The sequence below is a fragment of the Metopolophium dirhodum genome, chromosome 2, assembly GCF_019925205.1.
Source record: "Metopolophium dirhodum isolate CAU chromosome 2, ASM1992520v1, whole genome shotgun sequence".
Taxonomy (NCBI): domain Eukaryota; kingdom Metazoa; phylum Arthropoda; class Insecta; order Hemiptera; family Aphididae; genus Metopolophium; species Metopolophium dirhodum.
Genome location: NC_083561.1, coordinates 20,770,544 through 20,779,384, shown reverse-complemented (window position 1 = coordinate 20,779,384; position 8,841 = coordinate 20,770,544).

The window sequence follows — 8,841 nt, the reverse complement described above, 5'->3', positions numbered from 1 at the left end:
GGAGCGTCAACGACCCAAAAGATAATGGTTTGAAATGAAGCTGAAGTCAATTTCAACAGTGAATTATATAATAGTGTATTTTCAGTAATTATAAAGTGTACAAAAGTCGTATATGTGTGTGTATTTGTGGCTGAGTGATGTGAAGGTGCTCTAGACTCTTTTATTTAATACTTAGATCATATTTTGTATATTGTAAAAGGTCACGACTCACGACTATTAAGAGTACATAGTTTATATCTAAACATCGTTAATATAATATAAGATATAATTATTATATAGTATAATATAATACGCATTCGTAGAGCCATTATGGCTCTCAACAATATGTTATGATGTTGAGTTGGTTTATGAATTTGTAACTTAAGAGTTAAAATGCAATATTTAAATTTGTTATGTTATAGATTTATTAAACAAATTATAAATTATATGTAAATATGTTAAATATTTTCTTTGCTTCATACAACAAACCAACTTTTAAAAATATTCACTTGGAAGTTGACGAATTTTAGATATAATAAACATTTTGTTTTTATTTCTCATGGAAATGAAATATTTCAAGAAAATAAATTTCATGAAATTTTAAAACCCTAATTATTATAAATGAAATGTATTAAGCAACAATAATCTATATTAATACTTTCTTTCTCATTTCACAGTTTTTATGCGACCAAAATTAAAATAGAAAATATGTTAACTAAAAATAGTTATTAAAGTATTTAAAAATTATTATTTGATTTAAAACAATTTTTCAAAAATATTTAACATGCGTATTTTAGTATTTAAAAGTATTTGAAATTAGAAATTCATAACTACAAACCAAATACAAGCCTAACATTTTTTAACGAGGTGCGTTGGGCATCTTTTGTCATAATATTTAATATTTATTTTAAACACAATATGTAAAGTTTTCAAGAACGAAATTATTTAAATTAAACTTGTCTCCGCATTCGCAAAGCCGTAGTTGGGGCAGTTTGAAGAGGTTTATGAAACGGCCAGCGAGTATGGCCTCTTCATTGGACCCTGTACGTTATTATTTGATGGTTACTTGACGCAGTGACTCACATAAATGACGCGATGGTATTCGTCCAATGTTAATTTATTGGTTTTAAAATAATAAATAGATTTTTGGTTTTCGCGTAAAAATCCCCGTTTTTTACTAACTATTCTATGTTTTACGCCCCCCCCCCCCCCCCAAAAAAAAAAAAGATTTGCTTTCCTACTAGAAAATATGCTAATATTGAAAATCAAAAAACTTTTGTTGTCAAAAACGTGATGACAAGCAAAAATAAAATATGAAATAGAAAAAGCACATTCTTGTGAAATAAGTTATGAATTTCGTGAGCACCGTGTAACTTAACCGTGTTGTTGGAGCGTTACATTTGCCACGAAGACCGTGGACAACCGCCTTTGCCATACGGTGCCGTTTAGCATCGTAGATATCATAATTAAAAAGGAGATTTCCACTGCATGCAGATATCAGATACATCAGACATGTATAAGTCTTGTAAGTGTAATACATTCATCGCTACGCTCAGAATCTGATAAAGTATTTATTAGGTTTCTATGGTAACCTAAATATGTTAATCATCAGTTTCTAGGGGTAACATAGAGACGTTTTAACATTAATTTAATCTTTGTTATTGCTTGGTTGTCATAACAACTGTAACGTGGAATCGGGCAGAACAAGGTAACGTTTTCGGTGTCGCACAACATTATAGAATGACTCCAGCCACAAGCGCTACGCTCCCGAGCGACGCAGCCGACCCGAGTTCGACGGTGTCCGGAGAACAAGTGCCGCCATCCCAAACCCGGGGCACGGCAGAAACCTACGGGTGCCCCATTAGAAATTCTGCCAAAACACAACACACACGTGTACCAACCTACCCAATTTAAGAACCTACAGTGCCCTCCCCCACACCCAATTGCCTATGTTGCCGCGGGTTACAAAATAAATAAAATTGAGATAATGGTTAAAATGTTGATAACTATTTCATTATTCGCAAAAGAAAATTGGAAACCGGTAATAAAACCGAAACCGAAACCGAAATTTCCTAATACCGGTATTGAACAATTGAAATCAAAATCGAAAAAATTAAAAATAAGTATAAAAAATCGAAACCAAAACCGAAATTATTTCAATCGGTTTCAAGCCCTGCTTTCGGGTTAGTAAAATGTCTTTGATTTTCTACTTCAGCGTCTTTTCTAGTAGGATAGTGAATCTATTTTTTAGAAGTTTGGTGGGGGGGGGGGGGGTCAAAGAAAACATGGCATTCATCACTCCCCTTAGAATCTAAAATATTATGTAACTTCTTATTATATCTACGGTGTTAAACGACTAGATTGAAGACCGCAAGACCAAGACCAATTTTGATCAGCACTATGCCGGGAGGGCCAGCGCTCATTTTTCGTGTCGGCGACCATGCTAGCCGTCACGTGCATTAAATTATTCTGCAGACAATTAATAAACTATTGCAATTAAACAAATATTTAACTATTATAATATTTCAATAGTACATAAATCATTTCAAGCTTGCAATTTATTTTAAAATTTTAATTACTTATTGATTAACAACACTCGTTCATTCTATCTGTAAAATCTGCCAATACTTGAAGTCTGCTAATTATTTTTAAGTATCTTATCGGTTGTTCTTTTCATCTTCTATAATATCATCGTTTATGGTGGCCAAGACAATGCGTTTAATGTATTTTTCACATATTAATTTAAAATAATTTCGTCGATAGGTACTCGAAATCTTAATTCATTGTGATATCTACTAAGCACCATGGACGGTCATTCACGGTCTATATGGAAAAAGTTATGTTCTTACACATGAGATTCTGTTACATGATGCTCACGAAATTTATAACTACTTAAATTATTTCGTCAGTAAACGCTTACAATGTTATTCGTGTTAATCATATTTTTGTCATATTATAGTATAAATTCAACGCGATCAGAATATGCTCTCTTTCAAAAACAAGGTACTTTAAATTGATCTTGTCACCATGTTCGCAAAATCGGTATAAAGTGGTAAAAAGCAGTATAAAGCTTAAAAGTTGGAAGCAGTGATCGTAACGACCAACGAGTACGGTCTCTTCATTGGACCCTGTTACATTCGTTTCGAGTTTAAATCACTGCACGGTTGCCCGACGCACATGATAAAGATACGGTGGAATTCAATTTCATCGAATGACAGTCGAAAACCGCGAAAAATCGACAAAATTGGTTTGGTTTTTCTGTGTAACTTAGAAATGAAGATACTTGAAATGTTTACCAAACGTAGCAAACAAGCATACTATAACATTTTCTATGCGTATTATAATTTTAAAAATATTTTTACACTTTTTGAGCTTTTTAGATAGGTACATTTAAAAATTGAAAATTTTTTCGTTTTTTTCTATAGATGTCGACAAAAAAATTTTCATTGGCCAAAAAGTCTAAAGGTTCCTCATAAATTGTTCATAGATTTTTGGCTAAAAACTTTTTCTTGTGAGTAATAGAATATTATATTTACAAAGTTTAAAAACTAAATTTTCACCACATACAGAAACCATTTAATATGAATTTAATTTATTAGAATCACTAATAATACGATGTTATATTATGTAATCTTTTCAAATCAGTTATTTTTATTTTTTTCAAACTTGAATAACTTTTTTTGAAATGATCATCGATAAAATAAAAATGATATTGAACAGTAAATGTACATTTCTTAAAATGAAATAGATAGATAGATTTATTGGTATTTAAAGCTATAAACAAATTAATATAATACAAATTAATATAATTTAAAAGAAATAATCAGTAAGTTTTGTTTGCTTATTATTTTTGAAAATTGTCCTTCTTTCGTAAAAAGATTCTATATCGTCAAGTTCTAAACGAAAGAATGTATACTCGTTTGCACCAATATTGGAACTGAAGTGTACTACAGTAAAATTAATCAGTTTGCCTACCTTCGGTGTCTTATCTTTATCGGGTACATTGTTCATGTACAATTTTAGAACTATGACATAAACTATCAATTTGATAGTTAACTGGTTTTTATCGAATAATTATTTCGTTATATAGAAACATCAGATTCGTTATTTGGAGATAAATTTACGTGTAATTAACAATGAAGGTCATAGTTCTTAAAAATATTTCGTTAAACAGAAAAAGTCGTTAAATGGAAGTTCGTTATATGGAAGTTTCACTGTATAACAAAAATGCGCAAAATCGACTCCAGATCCAGAAGCCTGAGATTTTGGGGGATATGATTTGAGTACCTATATTATATTATTGTGTAAATTTGGTTTTTTCTCTATATAAAACAGGCTTTCTCAGTTCTTTCTGCGTGATGTAGTTTTACTGTAATTTTGTAATCACGCAACATCAATATAAGGTTCATATAATAAAAATAATAATAATTATTACTATTAGACGTTACTTAAAAACAGCAGTGCAATCTTATTTTTTTCAAATTGTGGGGATATCCGTTTTCGGTTAAGTGCCGTTACCTACGAAACGTTCTTCGTAGTTGTGTTACCCTTTTTTGTTATTAAATGCGAAACTATCACATCATTGTTATTATGATTTTCCATACAATTATATTCTAGATAAATATAACTAATAAATTATTTAAAAAGGCACATAAGAGGGGGGGGGGGTTAGACACTCCTGCTTTTGCCACCACTGCATTGAATTAGTTTTTAAATCTTAAAACCTTGATATTTTTTAAATTCATGAAAATTGCCTATATAAGACTCCTTAAAAAGCAAATGTTTGGTGAAATGATATTATTATTATTATCTCCATCGAAAACAAATCTATAATTGTTGGCTCGGCCACCTAGACAGGCACCCTATATCTAAACTATTTTATACAATTATGATTAAATACATTTTTTAGTTAATACTCTGTGCTCAACACTGATAGTTTTTGGAGTTTTGCCACAGAGCCATAATTGTATTAAAAAAGTTTACCATTATAATATATATATATGACTGGCTCGTTGGACATAACTACTTTTCTCTTATCGTTTAATTTTTATGGATTCTACACGAATTGTATCTATAATAATGTGTTTTATGGCTTATAAATAAATTATTATACTTAGATTTATACTTCGGTAAACATTCTGTTTTTTCCTTAAGAGGTCTGCAGTCGGTCGTGGTGACCTGTAAATGTATGTAGCAAAGTAAACGCACTTATAAGTGCGTGTGAGTCTAATCTGTAATCGTTTTCGGACAATATTTCGTAGAATATTTCCTGATTTATAACAGTAGGCCTACATAATATCGCCCGGTTGGTCGGTAGTTATTTATCTTTGCTTTCAATTAATTCACAGGCACTGGCAAAGATATTATATTAGATAAACTTTTTTCAATAAAGTGGCCGTTTGACCAAAAAATAAAAAAACAGACAAAACTGAAGGAATTTGGTTTGATGGATTTTAATTTAACAAGTTTACTAAGTTATTATTGAGGTGATTTTGAATATATTATATTCTTTAAGTTCTCATATCAATGAATAAAAATATTATATTTTTAATTATATTATTCATCATGACGCTAACCATTTTCGAAATATTAAAACCTCCTCTATTCACACCTGGTAAACTTTTTAATCAATCATAATCCGTTTTCAAAATTAAAATCCATTAGACCAAATTCTTTCAGTTTTGGCGTAAAAACCACTTTTTTTTGTTGACTGCAGCCTTCTTTATTGGAGTAGTAGTTATGATGGCAGGTTATGATGAATTTATCCCATTGAGTAGGTGTTTATAACAGTCATAATGAGCATAACTAACAATGACAACTATAATGGTCATATTTTGAAATATTTTATCAAACGAAATTATATTCCTCCCTTACCGACTACCTCGTAGATGTCTTAAGAAAATAGCTCCTTTAAGTTATCCCTAATATATACTTATATTTGAATAATTATTGGAATATATTATAACTATATAGGTTGACTTTTTAAAAATGCTCGTCCCCATTTTTCTCTTTTACTAAATTTCTGATTTTTAGAATTCTTAAGTATACTTTTTTTTAAAATTTTTAAATTAAATAAAGTTTCATTGACGTATGTCGTCTTATTGTCACAGGATCGTACGTTACGTGGTACAAAAAAATCTCAAGTATTCGAAAATATGACCAACAATATATTATTTAAAAATTCCAAAAATCAAAATTTGAATATGATATGCATAATTCGAGCATACAAATAGGGATCTCAAAATATTATCATCCTGTATATCTAAACATAGGTAAGTACTTTACTGGAGCGCTGCTGCCGATCTCGACAATGCCCCCTCCCCCACTACCCACCCACTTTGTCGTATTTAGTTCTATTATATCGAATCTAAAAATATCGAAGGCTACCTGATATAATTTATAACACTATTGTAACCGCTGCGGACCTAATCAATCGTTCAGGTGGCGGTGCACACCCGGGTGGGTGCATAAGCGACTGAATTGTTTCCATTACGGTGCTATAGTGTATATATATAGTAATACAATATAATAGTAAACGATTGGCCGAATAGGAAGGAGCACCGCAATATCGTCAGCGATGTGATGGTTGTATATTATACGAACGCAATCTATCTTGGAAGTTTCATGTATTATTCAAGCGATTCGGACGGGATGGACGGCTGGCAACACCGACTACACCGGCGCTTGTTTAAATGCGCCTGGTCGTTTGGAAAGAAAACTTCGTTTATTAGGAAATAGACCCGGAGATAGTAATAGTAATAATAATATTATTATTATACGGGGGAAACATCACTTAGACGGAATGAGCTACTCCGGTGCTCTAAAACTAAACGCGTTTAAGGGCTTTGGCGGGAAGACGGGCATGGATATAAGTACGTAGGTATAGCCGAACGGAAAGAAATTGGATTATTTTTCTCTTTTTTATCCGCGAGCGCGTTGTGATTTGTTGTTTTTGTTTAAACTTTCGACCTTAACGTTTTGCTATTTTCTCATACGGCCGTTCTTGGGTTTCATTTAATATATTATATTGATATTAATATTTTTTGTTTATTATCGAAAAGTTTGAAATTAAAATCCTGGTTTGATTGTCTGTGTATAACTGTATAATATAACGATAAAGTGTGTGTGATGATATTACTATATGAAAAAATTCTTTTGCGATAAACATTCAGACGGAAAAAAAATATGTATTTATTTATTTAGTTAAAATTATTTGATCACAATAGTTTGTAGAAAAGTATTTAGAGTTAGTGTTTTCTAACTTCTGCACCCGTAATAGCAAACATCTAAATCTTATTTTACGAACTTAACAAGATGGATGGCCAAAAAATATTCACCTAAATAATTTTATCCTATTCTCATATACAGTGCACTAGAATGGTTTTCGTCTCCAGTTGTTCAACTACATAAGTACCCGTCATAAGTGGGTCATTGTTCGCGGTCGAGGGAAAAAGCAATGGCGGCGTCTGTGGAAAATGACGCCTATACGTAACAGTGGGAGTTGAAATTTGTCATTTTTTTGACATCTTAAATAATTTTATGTGAGTTGGAAAACAAGCTTAATGAAAGCTCATATTATTTCGTTAATAGTTTAGTCTGAAATAAAACATGACCAAATGAAATTTATTAAATGTAATCAAAAATATGTCATATTATTATATTATAAATTAGTAAACTATATTATGTTTGATTTGAATTTTATTTGTCTTACGTGTGCAGAGTAAAATGCTATTTATCGGTGATGATTAAATCGGAGTGAATTTTTCTATGGTAGTTACGTTTGGAAACCATTTGGTGGTATTATATAAAATAACATGATTCATTTTTTAAACTTAGATATTATGTATATTGTCACGTACGTCGAACAATTACATTATCTATATTAGGTACCATTAAAAAACAAATAGAATAGTTCAAAGATTATTAAACTGTAGGTAGGTATTCTGTAGTCCACTTCGGTTCCGGAAAAGTATTCGAGTCGGTGCCCGGCGGAATTTCACGCTCGAATGATAGAAAAATATGACTCGAAGTCGAATGTTTCTGTCTCGACCAAAATAGATCATTGAATTATTCTTTTTTATACTTTTTATACGCTGTATGTTAAAAAAAATGAAAATGAAAATGAAAAATAAATAGTGCCGTGACTAGAGTTTGATAAGTCGATGACCATAACTGATTTACAGTGCTGGGGAAGTTGTGTTTTTTGGCAATTAAATTACATTAATAATTCCTTTTCAAAATTGTAACTAAATTATTTTTAAATAACCTTTTTTTTATTTTGATTAAATTATATTATTTTTGATTTTAAAAATAACTCAATTACAACAGAAGTTACTTTTTTAATGTTGTCTATACGTCCGACGTTTTAGTCGAAGCTTATTTTAATTTTTATGTTTTTTAATGAGTTAAGACATTTTTGAATTTTTATTATAGCCATCTTACTACACACAGTGTAATATACTCAAAGTATACAGAGTATTATCAAGTATTAAGTAGTAGTAACTGTTTTTTTTATAGTAAGTTACATCACGACATCACGCCATGCCCAAAGTCGGTTGGCCGTTGAAAAACGTGTTTGACCAAGATCTGTTTGGTTTTTCATACTTTCATGTAATTAAAAAATTCCACGACGATACAACACATAGTAAAGATAAGGATTCCATTCTAAAAATAACACTTTATCGTCAAATGGTTAGTACTCAATAGTCATAACAAAAGTATCACAGCTCAGAAAATATTACTTATAACACTAAACTTATAAGACATATTTTTAATATTTACACACATTATCAATAAGTTCAGAAAACGTAACAAACCAAAAAAAGGAACAAGTAATTTATTAATTTAATTACAAAAAAGCAA